Genomic DNA, 16,849 nt, shown 5'->3' with positions numbered 1-16,849 from the left:
GTATAGTTGATTCTTGTTTTTTGATTCTTAATTTGCGAACCCAGCTGCTCACTAAAATTTATTTGTAATTCCAGTTCAGTACTGCTGGTGCTTTTGTGGTCATTAGCAGACATACACAAATCAACAAACATATGAGGAGTTGCCCAATATGCATACTCCCAGCTGAGGTCACGCAAGGCAATGTTCTGCCTTCGGTCCTACTATAAGCAGGTATCTTTTGTGAGGTCATTCTAGTGCCGCGTATTTTACATTTTTGTTCTTTCTTTTGGTGATTTAATGGTTTTCCATGGTTAAACCCCAAGTATATGCTGAAGTACCGGTTTGTATTCATAAGCATAAGAAGGATGTGATGTGCTTTATGGAAAAAAGACATGTATTAGGTAAGTTTTATTCAGGAGTGTGTTACAGTGCTGTTGGCCATGATTTCAATGTTAATGAATCCACTTTGTATTAAATTAAGTGTCTTTAAACAGAAACACACATAAATCCACATATGTATTGATCAATTGATGAAATTGTTGTGACCAGAGGCTCAAAGGAACCTAACTCTGTGTTTCCCTTAGGAGCAATGGCTCATGATTCCCACAGCTTTATAGAACATTACTGCAAATAACAAGAATCGATTGTATCTATTTTGTGAGGTTGCTGTGTATGTTAAATAGGGATGTGTGTAAAATGCCCACTGTGTTGATGTTCTGTAAGGGGCCACTATATTCTACTGCATGAGGGAACAGAGGCTGCGAGACATTACCTGCCTTATTTAAAATCAGTAAACCAGAAAATGATTCAGGTTAGTAGCATATAAATCCATTCTGTCTGAATCCAAAAGCAGCAGTCCTCAAAGCACACGGGCTGCATCTAGGAATAATCCCATATGGGGAAATTAAATGCTTTTTCATTCCTTCTGTGTTTGCTCTTCCTTTAAACATTTTATCTACATGATTGAATTCTGAAGAACCTATTTAACCCCCCACTACCACCATCTTTGTGCCAGGCCCGGTGCTAACCATGTGCCATCTGGTATGTCTTCTTTGCAGCGAGCCTATAAGGTAGACATTGTTATCATGACCATTTTAGAGACCCAGGGAAATTAAATGAATTTTTCAAAGTACTACAACTTGGAAAAGAGCGAAGATAACAGTTTGGGTCTTTCTGACTCCGCAGCTCCTGCTCTCAGTCTTGACATCAGAGAGTGCCAGACTCTTGGGGAATCTATAGACCAACAGCCAACTGAAGGGACGACAACAACAAACCAGTGGAGAAGGACACTGTGTTATCTACTCTTACCTACCCAGGTAAGGTCATTCAAGATAGTGATCAGCATTAGCCATCATGGTCTTATACAGAAAAGTTATCTTAATATCATAAAAGTATGACAAACTTCACTTTGGATTAAAAAAAAAAAAAAACACCCAACCCATTCACCTTTATGAAAGCCGTACAACATTGTCTTTCTTTTTCTCATTTCGCCCAGGACATTATCACAGAGAAGTGGCCTTTGGTAACCATACCTCTGCACTGTATTCTAAATTATTTCCCCTGATCTCGGCCTGAGCTTTGTCACGTACCCAGGCAGTGGATTGGATAAAATGATAGCTAAGATCACTTTTCAATTCCAAGGATGATTTTAGAGTTTGGCCCCTGTCTCCTTCCAGTCCAGAGACAAAGAGGAGGCTGGCCTAATGTACATCAGGCATCAAGTCAGCAGCTGCTGCTCTATCAATCTTGCCCTTGACGGGAGCAGGCACCTTGTGAATTGACCTCTAGGAAGAATGAATGCTTAGTGGTGGCAAATAAGTTGTATTAACTATTGGGTAACAGAGCTCACACATAAATCTCCTGTGGATCTATATTCCTTAAGGAAATCCATCAGGAAAGAGAGGCAACTCATGGAAGACAGGGACATAACTCTCTGGCTGTTCCCCACCCCCCCTGAGATAAATACCCTTCAGAAATGGAAATGGTCCACCAGATAAGTTAGCTTTAGGACTCTTCCACTTTTCTACTCACCTATAAATTAGGGGTCTTCCATGGTCCAAGCTTGTGCTCATTTGCTAAAATGTTGCTAAAATAATAAGAAAGAACCAACAGCAAGTATAGTTTATTGATGTGAATATGGTACCCTCTGATCATGTGCCAAGTTCTGAGCATATTTAAACCTCACAACAGCCTTGAGAGATAATACCATCATCATCCTCATCTACAGATGAAGAAACTGAGATACCAAAAGATGAAATAGCTTGACCCCATCCCATCCCTAAAAACATAGGAGAGCCATCAATTGAACCCATACCCCTCTCTGCAAAACTTCAGCATTCTAACCAATACACTATGCTGCCTGGCCTATAGTAGATGCTGTCTTTCCATATCATTTCCAAATTTTGCTATGAAAAGCCCAGATTCTTGATTTTTCCTTTTTGGTGACCATGTATGAAAATAGCCTGAATCAACTCAATTACTATATATAAATCTTACTGTGTATGTCTGATTCAGTGTTCTGGAGACATAGACATGAAGAGCAGACTTCTGCCTTCAAGAAGTGCCCCTTCAAGAAGGAGAGCATGTATACCTGCGGCGAGATTATAAAGTCTGTAGGAGAGATATTAGGGAAGTTGTGAGAATACAGTACCAGTTGAGCTTGGAGGTTGGGGGTCAGGAGCAACAATGCTCTCCAGGTGGAGGTGAGAAGAGGACCCAGGGAGCCTCCGTGGTAGCTGGACTGTGGGACGTATGTGGGGGATTGTGGGGAATGTTGGTGCTGCATCATCCCGGGGTCATATTTTGGAGGTACGTGAACGCCATTGAAAGGAGATTGCATTTTATTAAGTGGACTATGGGGACACCGCAAAGGTGCTTGGACCCAAGAGGAACCTGATCAGAGCTGAATTCAGGATAAATATACCCTAAATTTATGGTTAACGATTTCATATATTACCTCTCTAGCGTATCTGCATATATCAGGAGACAAAAGAGAACAACCTCACAGATGAATCTGAGGTAATGGGGTGTCAGACACCAGGGCAAATCCTTGGTTTCTAGTTCCCTCAGTCAAACCACTTAGCTGGCAAGTTCCCAAATGTGGTGAGTCAAATGAAATACTGGGAAGACTGGTAGAGATCCAGATCCCTGGGCTCTGCCTCCTGAAAGTGCTAGTTCAGAAAACACTCCTCGTCTCGGGACTAGGGGTCAATGTTTTTAAAGCTGGCCAGTTGAGTTCAGTAACCACTGACTCACATAATGACTTCTATTGGATGCACTAAAGACATTTGTATCAATTTAAGGAGCTTTACTTAAAGATCAACTTTGAAGCCCCTCCAAAAGTGCTTATATTGCCATAGATGCACTTTAGTCGGAACCGATAGGATACGTGTGTGTGTCTGTGTGTGTGTGTGTATACAAACAAAACCAATAGAATGTATGTGTACACACACACACACACATATTTTATTGGTTTTGTTTATGTTTAAAATATTTATCTTATACACACTCACACATACACACACATACACACACAGACCTAGAAGGATCTGGCTCACCCAAGTCTCAAGATTTGCAGCTGGCTAGCTGGAGTCCCAGAAAAACTGATGTGTGGGTCCAGTCCAGAAGCTGGTAGTGGATTTCAGGCCCAGCAAGAGCCAATGCTTCGGCTTAAGTCTGAAGGCCGGAATAAAACAATGTCCAAAGCCAGCACACTTAGGCAGTATGAAATTCCCTCTTACTAAGCCTTTTCGTTCTATACAGGTCTTCCTTCACCTGTTTGGATGAGGTCCATCCACATTAGTGAGGACTAAATCTGCCTTACTCAGTCTACAAACTCAAATATTTTAATTTCATCCAGAAACACCCTCGCAGACATACCCAGAATAATGCTCACCAAATATCTGGACACCCTGTTGCCCAGTTGAGTTAATATGTAAAATTAGCCATCACAAGATGTTATAATAGGGACTTCATTATAATAGTATGGTCCCTATAATAACAATGGTAACAAGAATCATTATTATTTACATTCTTTTAGTAGCTGACACGATAAGTGTGTAGACAGTATTTGCAACTGAAGAAAGCAAGCATAGATGTTTATACTTTATTAAGGGTTTTTGTCACTTATCATCTTGTTTTACCCTATTACCTTCTGTTTTTGAGATGGGTTTGCACAAAGTACAAAGAAGTGAGCTTACCTGTCCAAGGACACAGGGTAAGTGATAAGGACCAGCTCAAACCCAGAGCTTCTTTTATGATCTTTTCACTGTATGACACTAGTTCATTACAGATTAATTACTGGCAAAGACATGCATGCCTCCTGACCATCAGCAGTTCTCTGATCTTATGACTACAGCTATTGCTATCTCTAAATACTGGAGAGGCACAAATTAACAAGTGAAAACCAAGAGATATGTTTGTACTTAATGCTACTAACAGGCAGCATAATTACAAGAGAACTGAGAGTGTTGCTTGACAAACATATTAATAAAAAACTCTCTTGCCAGTCTCGAGTATAAATTACACAGCAGAAGGCAAGGAGAGACTGGGCTTGACAGTTGGAGGATAACAACCTTGAAATATATCTACATTATCTGGGGGGTCTTTGGAGGTCTGCCTTTTGGACTTGGTTAGAGACCATGCTAATGAACTGCCTTACGGTCCATATTTTTTCAGGGCCATCTATATTTCTTTTAAGCCCAAGTTTAACACAATTGGGAAAACTGCTTACTTAGATATGAGGTTCTAGTCATTTTATATGCTTAATATGGTTAAATTATCCTGTCCAATTAATCAGAGGTCATTAGATTAATATATAGTTGTTTATCTCACAACATTTTCTAATAGACTGACATAAATTATTCTTTATATTTCTATTACGGTTCATAGTTCATTCATTTGACAACTATTTATTCATGGTAATCTTTGCTAATAACTAGAGTTGGAGAGAGAAGCTACATTCATTGGCTTCTGGTAGCTCCCCATTTTGTACAGTGGCTCTCAACTGTGGCTGCATATTAGATCATAGAAGAGCATTTTGAAAATGCCAATGCCCAGGCCCCAACCTGGAGATCCTGATTCTCTCAGTCTGGAATGGAGCCCAGGCATCAGTGTATTTTAAAGCCTTTCTAGGTGATTATAGCACACAGAGCCCAGATCTGTGGGAGACACAATTATACATCCAGACAAGCTGCTTTGTTTTAAGTACCCAAGGAGAGAAATGTGTTACTGGCTGTGGGTTACGAGTGCTTAGTTCTTCTAGAGTGGAAGTGGAAGGGTTTTACTGGGACTATGGTTTTCCATTTGAGGGTACCAGAGAGTTTTAATTTTTAAAAAATCGTACTACTGTTTTATTTGAGCCTCATCTTGGAGAATGGTGGACAAGAAGGGAAGGGAGGAGAAATACTGGGTCGAGGGGCGCCTGGGTGGCTCAGTGGTTAAAGCCTCTGCCTTCAGCTCAGGTCATGATCCCAGGGTCCTGGGATCGAGCCCCGCGTCGGGCTCTCTGCTCAGCGGGGAGCCTGCCTCCTCCTCTCTCTCTCTCTGCCTGCCTCTCTGCCTACTTGTGATCTGTCAAATAAATAAAAAAAAAAAAACCTTTAAAAAAAAAAGAAATACTGGGTCGTGTCTAGGCAAAGGCACACGGAGAAAGGGTGTCAGTGTCTTCAGAGAATTTTGAGTTGTTTAGCTAGGCTGAAGTGTTGAGTGTATGAATTAATTATCATTAATTCTTTCATTCAAACAATGCTTACGGTGGGTATAAGCTGTGTGAACTTACTAAAAAATAAGACAAAAAAGATCCTACCCCCAGCCAACTCAAGCTATTCAAGGAAACCCATAATGAGTGATGGTGATTGTGGTGATGGTGACAGCGATGGTAATGATGATATAATAGTAACCAGAGCTTAAAATGGAAATTTTAACTAGACACTAAGAAATAACAGAAATGAAATTCCAAAGTGGAGTGCCAAACTATATTATGAGATGTTAAGAGGAAATGACTTAGGGTTGAGAGAGTGCAAAGGGAGATGAGTGATAGATTTCCTTCCAGAACGTTCTTGCTGAATCCCCACTGCCTATCATCACAGAGCACAGGTCTACCTCCTAGATTCAAACCAGGTAAGAGGTAATGATCTGCCTCCCCACCTCGGTCCCAGAGGGAACAGTTGTGGGATATTGGTCAACTGGGATCTGACCTCCTTTCACTCCAGAAAATAGAAAATAAGGGTCAGCAAACTTGTTTTGTAAGAGATCAGGTGGGCTTTGCAGGATGCTTATTATCCATGTCCTAGAATCTTTGTTTTTTCCATCTTTTAAGAATGTAAAACTCATTCCTAGCTCTGCGCTGTGGTTTGCTGACCCTTGATCTAGGGGGAAAGTGGCCTGGCCCACTTCAGGTAGAGCACCTGGAAATGAAGATGAAGAAGGAGCCAACCAGTTCCTTCCCGGATAGAGAAATGTAGGCAGGGCAACAGTATGATTCATCATCCAAACAGGGTCACTTGGGAGAGTGGAAAGGGGCATTAACAACCAAGTAATATAAAGAGAATAAAGCCTGAGTGACAGGACTAAACCAGGGCTCTCATGGGTGAGTTGAGATAGATGTATGAACAGTTCACCTAGCAAGAGGTCTCCAATGATGGAGACCTCTGAACCATGCTGTCCAGGAAGGGAGCCACTAACCTCATGTTGAAATAATAGATAGTTTAAGTAAAATATATCATTTAAATCAATTTCACCAACTTTCTTTGTTACTTTTTACGATGTGGCTACTAGAAAGTTAAACATTACAAATGTGGCTTGCATAGGTGGCCTGTGTTATATTCCTCTGAGACAGCACTGCTCTAGAGTCCTCAAAATTACTCACTGGACAAGGAGACAGTCTGGAGAATCTGTGAGACCCAGAGCCCCTAAACCCAGTTTGCTTACTATACAAGCATGAATAAGACCTGTTCTACCTCTTCTTCCTTCCCGCTTCTTACCTGTCACCCTTGGCTGGGGCAGAGGGGAGGGGAGAGGGAGCAGGGAGTCTAGAAGCCATATGTCGCTCAGCCAGCCATGCCCTCTCCCTTTCCTCCCCTGAGTCTCGATCCTAAAAATGGCTAGAACTGAGAGATAGCAGATCCGCATTAAATCTTAGTCAGGGCTTGATTTATGCTTGGACTGTACATCCTCATTTCTGAACTGAAACTGCGTTTGTGACTTAAAGATCCTGTAGAACTCTGTTACCTGGGAGTGAGCTGAAAAGTCATGGGGTTTTCATCTAAGAGCAGGGAGAGACTATACTACTGAATATATTTATATTCTATTCTATTATTTATTTCTTAATTTTTCACTGTGAAAAATTTAAAGAAAGCAGGCATGAAGGTGAAGAGACTCCTATAATAAACTCCCATTTACCCCCTACTCAGTTTTGACAATCACGACACCTTACCTATTTTATCTATTAAATAGGTAGAGGGGGCGGGACTCCAGTGTTTTATTTTATTTTAAAGATTCATTTATTTGCAAGAGAGAGAGCACACCCAAATGGGGATTAGGGGCAGAGGGAGAGAGAGAAAATCCTCAGGCGGACTTCCCAGTGAGCACAGAGCCCGACTTGGGGCTTGATCCCACACCCTGAAATCATGTCCTGAGCTGAAACCAAGAGTCGGACCCTTAGGACCTAGTTGCCCCAGGACTCAAGTATTTTAAAGCCAGTCCCAGCCGTTATATTATTATACTAACAAATACTTCACTGCATGAAAGATGAGGATTTTGCTTCTAAAACTCATTTTATTTTAAGGGGACAGCATGAAATTTGAAAATAAGCACATTTCAGCTATATCATGAGTCATGTCTGTTAGCACACTGGTATTGATAGGAATGACAGTAACAGACCAAGTGCAGGGACCTTAGAGGTCATTAAGTCCTGTTCTTTTAGTGAAGCTCAGAGGGGAAGGGACTTGCCTGGACCTCCTGGAGGCAGCTCTGGGACTGGCATCCAGGCCTGCCCTCTCAAGACACAAGCCTGCTCACTTGACTCCCACTCGGAGAGACTTGAACTTGGCTTCCTGATGGCCTTAGCTGGGTCTCTCCAGCACCTCCCAGGCATCTCCAGTGCATTTCAGTTCTTCCAGCTGAGAATCACAGAGGAGCTTCTTGAATATCCATTGTGATTTACCAGCAGATTAAGTTGGGAAGTCTGCATGTGGCAATTATTTGGCACTTAATGTCTTCGAGAGCCCTTGTGTGATCTACAGGATAAAGTCAAGAGCCAGCAGATCCTCAAGACATCCAGGTGCTCTGAGGATAGAGGCTTGGCTTCTGAGGAACAGTTTTATTAAAGGCTTTTCCCATGGGGTCTCTCAAGGTTCCTCAGGACAGCTAACTGCCTGAGTTCCCTAGCAAGATGAACCCTCTGCCAACCTCTTGGAAGCCACCTTCTCTAGACTGTTGGGAGTGGCTTTGCTTTTGTAAGAGGAGAAAGAAGACCATCTTGACCAACTGTTCTATGCCTCTGGTCCCCAGCTCCTTAGCTTCTTATGAACATAATGGCAGCCTCAACTCCTAAGTTCACATCCTCTCAATTTAACTGGATGCTTCGTATTGCTTAGAATGGATCCAGCCATTACAGGTTGCCCCTTTAGATCCACTACTCCCTGCTTTCATTTTATTAGATTTTTTAATTATTCTGCTGTACCCACTCCTACATTTGCCTACAGACTTCCATTCTCTTGGTCCAGTTCTGCCCTGACAATACAAGTTGCCTTCTTGTCACCATCTTTGTTTTGGTCTTTTGGCCACATTCCACGTTTTCCCCATTTTTTAGGTTATGGTCTCATATCCTTATGCTTAAAATAATGCATATCATTATTTTTCCACTAAATTCCATGGACCCCCACCTACTCTTATTGATAGGCATTTCCTTATTCCTCTTTAGAAGTCTCCCTCCCCAGTGGTTTTATCTGGAATATCTGGGGCTCTGTCCTGTCTCTCCTGCTTGCTTTAATCATGTTTACTTGGGCGACTTGCCACTCCCTGATCTTCCGTTTCATCATCCACAAAGTAGCAATATCACCTAACTGGCACATAGCGAATGGCCATGTAGGTTATACACATGTTCTCAGCACCTGGGCGCAGTATGTGACAGACCCACTAGAAGTTCAGTCTTGGAGGGACTTCTGGTCTCCATCACATGTTGTGTTCAAAACCAGTCTTTTCCATCAGCCTCCAAGCCATGGGTTTGCACTTGGGTCACATGTTCAAATGATATTTTTCTCATAGAAGTGGAAACTTCACTTCTGCAACACTTGCTTTGTTTGCTGACTTCACTGGGGAACTGGCAGAGTCCTGGTCTTTGTCCTCTCGGGAGACCCCTTGATCTCAGCAGTTTCACCCACTTTCTCATGGGGTCAGCTGTGCTATCAGACCCCCTTGAAAGGGGAAGGGTTTGCCTATGGAACCTGCTCTACTCTTTTCCTGGAGGGAATCCATTCACAGAAGACTCAGTCTAAGCTGAAGTTATCTATTTGGTGGAGAAATAGCTGGAATTTCCCTTGATTAAATACTAATAATGATGGAGCCTTTGATGATGATGGGTTCTTCCTAGGGACCATTCTGTTATATAGGTTCCTTACACAGAGACATAATCTCTGTCCTCAGTTTATTGCCTAGCCAGGAAGCTCAAATATATTCAAAGTTCCTTACAAGAATTCTAGAGATAATGGCTGTAAAAAAGCAGAAGAAAGAGTTATTTTAGGTGATTAGTGGCCATGGTTTCATGTAAAAGTGGTATTTAAGCACTTTCTGAACACAGCCAGTAGAAAGGAGGGGCTCATTATCAAGCACAGCAGCCCAGCTTAATGTTGCCTGGGATTACAGGTGGATATTTCCTATGCTAGTGAATTAAATTTCACATTCTTCATTCTACCTCCTGGGATTATGGAGACCAGTCTTAATGCAGAATAATAATTCTGTGGCTATAGGGGGTCATTAGAAGAATGGAACAATGATAGCAGTGGGGAGGGGTCAGAATGTGGACTTTTCTGAATTTGAAAGAGATAGTATTGTTCTTGGAAGATAGATGTAGGAAACATTAAAAGAAAAAAGAGATCATACATTTCAAATTCTCTGCAGTCGAGGGGTAGGTGCTTAGTGATATTTGCTTCTCATTTCTCTACTTACAGTGACTTAAGGTCATAGAATCAGACTCTCAGTTTGGAAGGGACTTAAAATATCCAATCCAAGCATGCAATATCCACTCCAGTACAATGATCCCTTGTACAGTGTTCCCTAATTGGTGCTTGATTATTCCCACTGATAGGGAGCCCTTTACTTAGTTGGAATATTTCAGAAGTGATGCAATAGGAAAGATATTGGCCCAAGTATCAGACATACCTGGGTTCAAATGTACCTTACGAATACCATACCTTACACTGGACAAGTCACACCCTCTTGAGTCTTAGATGTCTCATCTGAAAAATGGGGGAAAATTGCCTACCTCATGGTGCATGTATAGATGTGAAATAAGATAGCATATATCTCTGACCTGGTATCTAATGTATAGTAGGTACTGAATAAGTAGTAATTAATAATATGTATGTCATAAATGCCAATTTATTCACCTCTTTCTCTGCTAAGTATTGTCTTAACTTCTGCAGTTAAAAAAATCAACCACATTACTGATGGCATAAAAGTTGTTAATAAGGCTAGAAGCTGATAGGCAGGATGGCATAATTTTATTCCTTTTCCATTTTCTATATTTAATACCTAATGTTATAGTTTTGAAGTCATGGCATTTGTTCCAGGGGTGAATGGGGCCTCTGTAGCTGGCCAGAAGACTCCCCTAATTTAAAAATAAATAAAATGTGAACTGCCCTGGTAGTCTGAATCACCCTTCACTTTTTGGCCATCAGAAAGTCCTGAGCCTTTTTAAGCACCTCCAGATATTAGAGCTGGGAAACATCTTAGAGCTTCTTAGGTTATTATATTTTACAGATGAAGAAACTGAGACAGATTGTGACTAGATCACATTCACATAACTCATTTGTGGTGAAGCTGAGATTTGTGTGGGATCTCTAACTCTAAGTCTTATAGCCTTTCCATTGTATCCCACTGCCTCTCTCCAGAATAACAATGTTTTCAAGTGATACCTTCATCACCCTGACCGTTCTCCAAGCAGTGGCCATGTAATTGGGATTTTTCTCCTTCTTTATGCATCATCTCTTAACTCGGAACCTTGCCCATGGAAGTTTGACAACTTGCTACTGCTTTGACTTTCTCGGGAAAGGCTGGAAAGGGTCTGGAGGAGGGAGAAATGCCAATGTGGTTTGGAAACCGGAAGTGATTATGAAAACCTTGGAGTCTGCAAAGATACAATGACTCAGATATTTTTGAACATGTTTCCCTGTCTTAGAGGAGCAAACGATGAAGGAAAGCTTCAAACTCAATGTCATTTAAATAAGGCAACGGAGACCTTGCTAATCTCACGTGGACTGTAATAAAAATGGGCTTGATGAGGAATGTTTAAAAGGTGCCTCCATTTCCTTTCAGACCCAGGCAGGGGATGGGGGATTGGGATGATAATTTGAGACAATGATGAAGAAGCTGTTGAAACTTTGTTTATTCCAGACATGTATACCTACTATGTATCAGGGATTGGGGGAAGTATCAGGAATCACACTGTACTCTTCAGTTACCTAGTCAACAATCAAGTCATATGACTGTGAGATGCTCAAAATAGGATCTTGTATTTAGTAAATTTTATGCCTTCTGTCTATTCCACAAATATTGCAGCATCTACTGTGTAGAAGGCACGTACTAGTCAGTGCTTATCAGGTGTTTCAGGCTTTCTGGATAAGACTGCAGGAAAACAGACTCTATTAAACCTGTGCTTAACCTGGCTCTAACATCATCACTGTTACCAAATTCAGAAGAAGGTGCTGATGGTGTGAAGGTGGATAGGCATAGTGTCCCAAATTGGGATTTGCAACTAGCTGACTCCAGCTCACAGGACTTCCCTGCCTGCTCTCCAAACTCTTCACCCTTCCCCAACTGTAACTCCCTGAGTAGACGATGAACTCTCTTAGAGGAAGGACTTGGTCTTACTCATCTCTGTGACCCCCTCCTAAGACCTAGCACAGCCGATGGCATGCAGTTCTTCCCTCTGCTTTATTTTTCTTACCTCCCCTCATTCTTTATCTTCCATAACTTTCCCCTTTCTGTTTTTTCCTCACTTCCTTTTTTTCCTCTCTTTTCCCTTTTTCTATTCCTTTTCCTTCTTACGTATCCTCTTTTGTCTTCCTATTCTAAAAGCACCCAGTGGGCCCCATGCATTTTACTAGGATTTGCAGAATCTACATTATTTGCCCTTGCAGAACTTATCTAGCCTTTGTAGAAGAGACAGCCATGTACATAACAGATTCCAGTACCCGCTGACGAGTAGTTGATGGATGTTAACACTTGGTATGAGAGCACAGAAATGGACTCAGACCTGTGATGGCGTGGGGGGCAAAGTTTCTCATAGGGTGAAGGACCAACAGTGAGAGTTGGCCGGACAAAAAAAAAAGTTAGGGTGTGGTGAGGAAGGGATGAGCCTGGGCAGATGGCATGGTATCAGCCAAACCCATAGAGGAAAGCTCGTTGTGGGGAGCTACTAATGTGCGTTATGGCCAGAGTCTGAATACCCAGTAAACATTTGTTAAATAAATCCCGGGTCCTAGGAAGTCCAGGTCAGCTGGTCCCCAGGTGTTTTTCTTGTCTGCTGTATCTCGAAGGTCCTGGCAAAATGCCCATTCTGAGTCCCTGGTTCTATTGGCCAGTGATTTTATACTTTATACTTAATATGGTTGAGTCCACATTATGGAGGGTAACAGAAGTGGCCAGAAGTCCATTATTTCTGATTGCGGATGGAGCTGTGGGTGGTGGGAGGGACAAGGGAGGTAGAGCTTGTTACTAGGCTACCAAGGTTTGAGAACTCAGAGCTCTGTGATCTGTGGTCATTAGGATAGGCTAGACCCAGAGGTGCTGGCAGCCAAGGAGTAGCCTCAGCTATCAGAGGGAAGCCAGGAAGAGAGAGAAGGAGGGCAGGGGACAGAAGAGGGGTAGAGGGTGGGAAGAAAGGAGAGAGGGAGAGAGATAAGAGAGAGGGAGGGAATATGAGGGCCAAGTTGAGGAGTAAAAGCACTTGGAATGGAGGAAAAAGCACAGGTGCTGTGAGCAGAATTTTATCTGTGCATTCCACCGATACACTCAACAGCTGTGATTTTCTGAGCCTTCTGAAAACTGGCTCAATGAGGCCTACGTAAGCATTATTCTGGAGAGCAAATAAGAGTAGTTGAAGTGCCAAGTACAGTGCCTGGCTGTTAGCTAGTTGTCCTGTAAATGGAGTCTTTGAAGTTTAAGCTGAGCAGGGAGACATGCAGACATTAGCTGTTACTCCAGTACCTGGCTGGAGGAATGGTGGGTAGGGAGAAGCTAACAAGAAAGAGAGCCCCAAACTTGGAGGAATTAAGCAAGTTAAGGAAACACATGCCATCAGAGTATAATAAGCAGGATAGGGTCTGAAGATGGGAACCAGAGTGGTGGCATGGGTTAAGTGCTTAAACTCTGGAGCCCCAAATACAGGGCTCAAATCCTAAAGCTACCACCTGCCAGCTGTAGGGTGTTTACCTCTCCAAGCTTCAGTTTTGTTACCCAGGGATATCGCCTCACAGGACAATGATAATTCAATGTAACGTACCTGTGAAGTAGGTAGCTGTGTATCTAGAACAGAGAAGGCGGCAGCCCCAAAGAGAGCCAGGGCTCCATCTGCACTGGGCTCAGATTCTTGAGCTTCTAAGAGAGCATAGTATACCCTCCTGTGCCAGCCCCAACTGGAGGGGCTGTCAAGGCCCATGAGCGCCCAGAGCAGGGAAGATGGCTGCCACCCCCTGAGCCCTGTTCAGGTCTGCTCCCTGTTCTCTCCCTTCTTCTCATTCCTGGATCACCCTGGCAGGTAGGCAGCATAATTCCAGTTGCTGAGCTGGAGGTGGAGGCAAGGGGAGATTGGGTGACTTGTCTGAGGTCCCAGCAGGATGTAAATGCAGGTCCGCCTGGTGTTAGGGCTGAGTTCCTCAGTAACCCACCTACAGATGTGCCTGTGAGCGAGGAAGATGGCAGGGTCCAGGCATCTGGAGCCTGACTTTGGAAAGAGCCTCTTGCTGAGAACTCCTGGCCTCTACCTTCCAGCACTCAGGTTTTTACTGTTTTTTTGGGATCAAGTTCTGCCTGGACACAGGTGGCTGTCCTGTTTGGCAGAGAACAGAGTGACTGATTTCAAGCATGGGTGTTTGAACAGCCCATGCCTGTTCAAACACAGCTCTTGTGCTGATGAGACGTTCATCATGGGCTTTGAGCCAAAGTGATAGCCAGATGTCATTCTGGGTACTCAATGATGAAGAATTTCCAAAGGGACAATGTGATTCAGAAAGCCACCCTGGCACAGGAATGGACCAGCAGAGGATGGGGGAGTGAGGAGGGCCTGGGCTTTGGTGTGGGGGCAGAACTGTCTCCTCTTCTGTGACCATGCAAGTGAGTCCTTATTAGTCTCAGTTACCTTATCTGTGAATAAGAGATAGTAATATGCACACTCAGCTGTGTCTTGGAGATCAGCTTTCTCACTACAAAGTGCCTAGTGCAGAGCCTGACACGTAGGAGGTCTGAATAATGGCAGGTACCAGCTATTATTTATTGTGCATCAAAGATTTTTTTTTTTAAGATTTTATTCATTCATTTGACAGAGAGAGAGAGAGAGAGATCACAAGTAGGCAGAGAGGCAGGCAGAGAGAGAGGGGGGAGCAGGCTCCCCGCTGAGCAGAGAGCCTGATGTGGGGCTCGATCCCAGGACCCTGAGACCATGACCTGAGCTGAAAGCAGAGGCTTAACCCACTGAGCCACCCAGGTGCCCCATGCATCAAAGGTTTTAAGCTCTGCGAGGGCAGGCATCTACTTTGCTCATTGTTATTTTCTCAGTGCCTGGCACTGTGTCTGACACATAGGTAGTAGTTTGGGATGAAGGGACAATTGAGAAATCTTTTTCGGGGAGGATTGATGGAACATGGTGACTGGGTGGCTAAGGACAACAGAATTAATAAAGATGAGACGGGGTTACGTTGGAGTGGCTCAAGGTGATGGTGCCACTTCACAAGTAGGGAAGGCAAGAGGAGAAGCAGATCTAGAGACGATCAGTTCTGAAGATGTGGATTTGATGTGCCTGCAGGGCCTCAAGGAGGATTTGACGAACAGGTACGTGGAGCTGTTCATCGGGGGCTCAGAAGAGTAGAAAGAGTCAGTAAGGTAGGAAATCATACTTGCATCCCCATGAGCTGCAAGTGACAAAACATTGATCCTAGACGACTTAAAATTGTGATGGGCCAGCTATGGCCCACAGGCTCTATCCGGCCCACTGCCTGTTTCTGCAAACCATGTTTTACTGGAACACAGACATGCCCATTCATGGATGTATTGTCATGGCTGCTTTCACATTCCAAGTGCAGAATAGCTGTTTTAGGAACTGTAGGACTGGGAAAGCCTAAGATATTTACTTTCTAGCCCTTTGCAGAAAAGAAAATGTTGATCTCTGGCTTTAATGATAAATATCTGTATTATTGCATTGAATGACAAGACTTGAGGTCAGGTTGGTCCCTTGGCTCAAGAATATGATGGGGACCCAGGGTCTTTCCACCTCACTGGACTCCATGTCCAGTCTCCACCTAACACTCCACTCTTTGTGGGTTGGCTTTGCCTCGGGCTGTTTCTCTTCCTCTGCTGCAAGGTGGTAGCAGCAATTCTCTGCCTCACATCTGGACACGACGCATCCTCATGCCGAGGAGGGGCTGCACCTCTGTCTGTACCTTTCTTGCAGTGGTCCCCCATCTTCTCCTTGGGTTCTCTTGCCCAGTGATTTAAGCTCAGCCCCTTTTCCTTTCGAGGAAAGTGGGACTAACAGATTGGTTTAGACCAGTGATTCTCAGTGCTGGCCACACATTGGAATGAACCCCGAGATCCTTAGAATGGACCTGCAGCCGGTCCAGGTATTGGATTTTTAGGGAGCATCAAGGGTGATTTGAAGGTATAGTCAGGACAGAGTAAACAGTGACCAGAAAGATCATTTTGGGAAAGAATAGATGTGGGGAACACCGACATCATAACCAACACAATCTGCATGGAGAGAAGTGCAGAAACCAGAGAGGCTGGGTGTCTGTTCAGGACGTGTTTGTCATCAGTGGCCTTGATTGCCGGGCTGGATGAGACAGGACGTTTGTCCAGTTAAGGCCAAAGGCAGCATTATCAGAAGTATAAATTGTGACCGAGGAGTAAAGCCAGACTTGGGAGCCAAGAAACAAAATGAAGTGTCAGGTCTGGGGTGGGGAGGGGCAAAGTAGAAATAGGAAAATGAGCCAAGAGAGCAAAGAAGTAAGGCGGGAGGTGAAGGGGGTGGAGGGAGGGGTTCAGGGGGATGTGAAAAACAGGGGTGCTTGAGGCCAGACGAGATGCCAGGGAGACTCTGAGTCAGAGGAGCAGTATTAGACCAGAAGGGCCAAGACACGTGTCTCTGTCTCAGGCCTATAGGCTCCATTTTGCCCAGGTCTGTCCAGCAGAGCTGAAGCCAACGTTACCAAAGGGCAGCTGCCTCCCTGCTCCCTCTCTTTGAACTCTGGCTCTCTTACTGGATTCACAAAAGGAGTCTGGCATTTTGATCATTGAAAAGCATTACATTCACAGTAGGTTTGTGAAGGTTGAACTTAGCACAGGCCCTGGGTGAGTGTAGTCAAGAAGATGAAGCTGATGTCCAGTGGCTTGCTACTTCCCTTTCTCCTCCTCCTCCTCCTCCTCCTCCTCCTCCTCC

General features: G+C 43.7%; 1 protein-coding gene across 3 annotated transcripts in view; it reads left to right on the top strand.

The window, feature by feature from the left end:
- The window catches only part of DAB1 (DAB adaptor protein 1), a 1,136,100-nt gene that overhangs the window by 208,074 nt on the left and 911,177 nt on the right, over positions 1-16,849 (top strand). For all 3 annotated transcript variants that reach the window (XM_059374891.1, XM_059374888.1, XM_059374892.1), the window contains exon 2: positions 1,165-1,295. The gene's annotated coding sequence lies outside the window, so the exon portion shown is untranslated. The remainder of the gene's footprint in view (positions 1-1,164; positions 1,296-16,849) is intronic.

This window comes from Mustela nigripes, chromosome 14 (genome assembly GCF_022355385.1).
Source record: "Mustela nigripes isolate SB6536 chromosome 14, MUSNIG.SB6536, whole genome shotgun sequence".
NCBI lineage: Eukaryota > Metazoa > Chordata > Mammalia > Carnivora > Mustelidae > Mustela > Mustela nigripes.
This window is presented reverse-complemented; position numbering and strand designations above follow the sequence as displayed.